Raw genomic sequence first — 3738 nt, 5'->3', positions numbered from 1 at the left:
TATGTAATTATGCACTCAAAAAAATGATTCTGGCCACTAATTGAATTTAAGCAAACAATTTAAATAAAATATATTTAAATATGTATAAAATAACCATTATTGTTGCGAATTACTCTTACACAACATGAATGTAATGGATCCAAGTCCAAATTGATCAAATTACATAAACTATACTTGATTTGTTGCCATAAGGGGCAATTTCAGATGGTGCGCATGCGCATTAGAGTAAAAAAAAAAAAAAAAAAAAACACTCTGAAGGCGGCAAGTCGGTGGAGGCGCATTTTCAAGACTCGACGCCAATGATTTGCGTGAACATGCGGAATACTCGAAAAGGTAAGATATTTTCTATATTTATAAATGATTTGGACTTCAACATCAACTATTTGTATAATTTAATCGATCTGATTAAATAAATATCTTAGTTTCGCCGTGACTGCACTTCAGACGAATGAACTTTTCCGGCCTTTCCAGTTAACGTTAGCCTATATAAACAGTAAGTTAACGTTAACTGCTATTTATTAAGATTTATTGTTGACTGACTAGGTGTATTATTTTTGCATTTAGGCAGATTACACGTATGATTTTTGATAACGGCTCCGTGATCTCGATTTACAAACTTGCACAATCAGTCAATCGAACGAACGTAACGTTAGGCCTATTTGAAGGTTATGTAGGTAACGTTACAATTGTATAGGATTTCTCGTTAAAACAAATATCTTGAAAAATATTTGTAACTTTGATCATTTTAAGATGGTCGACTGACTATATGTGCGTCATTTTTTGTATAACAACTTGTCATCTAATTAACGTTAGGCCTACTTTTTACATTGCTTTAAAAATCCTTTGAAAATGCCAAAACGTTGCACAAACATACTTAATCGACCGTAGTCTATATTAAAGTTATCTACATGCAAAGGTTAAAAGGATTCCATTAAGTAGAGCATGCTTTCATTTTTCATGCTGAGTTGTAATTTCATTAAAGTTAAAAAAATAAATAAACTAGGCTATATGTCTTTGCTATTTCAGAGTTCTCATCGACAAAATTACAACATTTCTGGCTCCGGTTTGGCACAATCACTCAATTACGGTATGTGTATTTTTTTCTTTGTAATAAAATTAATCTTGACTTGTTTAATTTATTTGCAAAAGTGTGATATCTGTTGTTTTCTCTCTCTTTTTTTGAATTTCAGATATGAGAGTTTTGGGAATGTGGGCATGTAAAGTGTGTGGCACAGAATTATCCAGTAGGTATGAGTTATTGAAACATTCTAAGCTTAAACATGGGCATTTTGGGGCTAGGTTCAGGCATCTTTGTGTATATAGTAATTGTCTTTGCACTTTTAGGACAATTGGTGTCTGATTTACAAACCAGGGGGCCTGCACTGCTCACAGTAAATTAAGTAAGTGTTATTGATATTTACACAAGAATAAATTATTATGAATTCCTCCACAATATACCTATTGTCATGCCCATCTTTATTTCCCTTTTTTTCCTCAGATAAATGCAGGATAACAACTGTGCCACTTATGTCAAAGTTCTTGGCGCAGCTGGACAGGTGCACTAAATCTCAAGGTTTTCAACAGCAGAGGTGGTGCTTCTGGACAGAAGATATCACACAATATGGCAATTGCAGACAAGGTGAGGTAAACTGCATTTTATTTTATAACTAATTACACATTGTATATATAAAGAAAAAAAAAGAAAAGAAAATAATATATATATATATATATATATATATATATATACACACTATAATCAGTGTTTATCAGTGTTAATTAATAAAAATGTAAATTGTTTTTTTGTTTTGGCTTAGGACTGCAATCCAGAATAAGCTGAGAGAGGGATTTCAGAGACCATTCTGGGGCTTTTTGTGATCTGTAAAAAAGGTGATGGTGCTGAGGACGAGCCAGAGGATGTTGGAGTAGTGATAGAGGGTGTGCAGCTACTACAGCACTTAAAGAGTTTCCTTTGGATTGGTAATGCTGTTTGGACTGATCTACGCTCTCAACTTAAGCTACCCTCAAGTTTCAAACTCGTTTGAATTCTTTCAAAAGGTACTGATGAATTTGGATGGCAGCAAGCTTTCCACAAAGGTTCATGCACTTAAAATTAAAACTTTTCAGTGAATAGGACATTCACTTCTTGCCTAGATGTTTTCAACAACTGAAGGGAGATTGAAAACTTTTTCAGCTGTTAAGACAGGGATGCCCTGAAAGGAATTTTTCAACGGACTGATGACACTAACTCCAACAAGAGACTGCGTACCTAATGCACCATTCCTGCTTTTGTAGCTCTGATACTCTTGACACGAGAGATGTTAGCCCTTGTACTATTGGCTCAGTCCAGGAACTTATCTGATGACTCGTTTTGCAGCAAGGCCGAGACTGTTATAGCCAAGAACAGAAATTCAGCTTCAGAGAGCTGAAATCAAGTTCAGCAGTGAGTAGGACAATTATTTCTGGCCTAAATGTTGAAATGTGAAACCGTGGTATATGTTATATGTGACCCTGGACCACAAAACCAGTCACATGGGTAAATTTTTTGAACTTGAGTTTTATACATCACATGAAAGCTGAATAAATATGCTTTCCATTGATGTATGGTTTGTTAGGATGTGACAATATTTGGCAAAACTATCTAAACGTTGAGAAAATTGCCTTTAAAGTTGTGCATTTATGTTCACGATTGTGCTGTATTCACTCACACAAATAAATGTTTTATATATTTACGGTAGGAAATTTACTAAATATCTTCATGGAACATGATCTTTACTTAATATCCTAATGATTTTTGGCATATAAGAAAAATAGATAATTTTAAAGAAAATAATCAGAAGAAAACACAAATTGATTACTGTACTATGCAGTGATATCAAAATGTTAACCGTGAAAATGTGAAAATGTTTGATGTTGAAATTTGGATCCCTGTTACTTGGCACACAGGTTTAAAACTAAAAAGTGTAACATGAGTAATAACCACAGAAAGAACAGTTTGGGAGGATGCATAAAACCAAAACAGTTGTATTAATTTGTAAAGTGCTGTATTATGTCCTGCTTGGGTTTTTTAGTTTCTTTTGTCAGACTGGATGTTTCTTTTGACTTATGGAGCAATTGCACACAATAAATGTTTGAAAATTTAACATGTTTTTGACCGTTTATTTAATAGAATTAAGGAAATGTAAGATAGTTATATAAAGCAAATAACAACAATGTATTTTAAATGAGTAAAGTTTATTTAATACACAATCTTAAATCAAAGTTCATCGGTTCACATAACAACTATTTAATTCATTCACGTCAACTGAACATGATGGTGAAGTTTAAATAAAATGCTAACTTTTACGTTGGATTTATGTGATTAAATTGGATGGAAAATTGACATGTAATTGAAATACATAAGTTTTAACTTTTGGGGTTAAATATTTTTTTGAGTGTGTGTGCGGACACATATAGACCTGTGTTAGTCATAAAGTTAGTCAAAAAGTGTAGCAGTTCAGCTTATTTTGCTGGGTTGTAACTGACTACATCTAAATTACATAAGCAGATTCCTAAAATGTTCTTGTAATTAGTTTGTTATTCATTTTAGAATAATCATAATCAGACTACAGTTACTTTTTCATTGATTACTATATGATTACATGCTACATAATACTCACACAATGGAAGTACATCTTTCGTTACTATATAGGTTTTAAATTTTTCTTTCGATAAAACTATATCACTTATACGGCCAGAAAG

At 32.7% G+C, this 3738-nt stretch overlaps 1 long non-coding RNA gene across 2 annotated transcripts; it reads left to right on the top strand.

Annotated features, from left to right (window-relative positions):
- The first annotated feature begins 249 nt into the window (after positions 1 to 249).
- LOC307002644 lies at positions 250 to 3437 on the top strand. 2 transcript variants are annotated; one of them, XR_013798512.1, is made up of 6 exons: positions 250 to 333; positions 1027 to 1087; positions 1191 to 1244; positions 1345 to 1400; positions 1499 to 1639; positions 1815 to 3399. It is a non-coding gene; the product is annotated as an uncharacterized lncRNA (long non-coding RNA). The 2 variants fall into 2 exon arrangements; XR_013798511.1 differs by having other exon boundaries at positions 310 to 333; positions 1191 to 1248; positions 1815 to 3437.
- The last annotated feature ends 301 nt before the right edge of the window (positions 3438 to 3738 follow it).

Source organism: Phoxinus phoxinus (genome assembly GCF_949152265.1).
Source record: "Phoxinus phoxinus genome assembly, chromosome: 1".
Lineage (NCBI taxonomy): Eukaryota > Metazoa > Chordata > Actinopteri > Cypriniformes > Leuciscidae > Phoxinus > Phoxinus phoxinus.
Note: the sequence above shows the minus strand (reverse complement) of the source record. Positions and strands in the feature narration are given on the sequence as shown.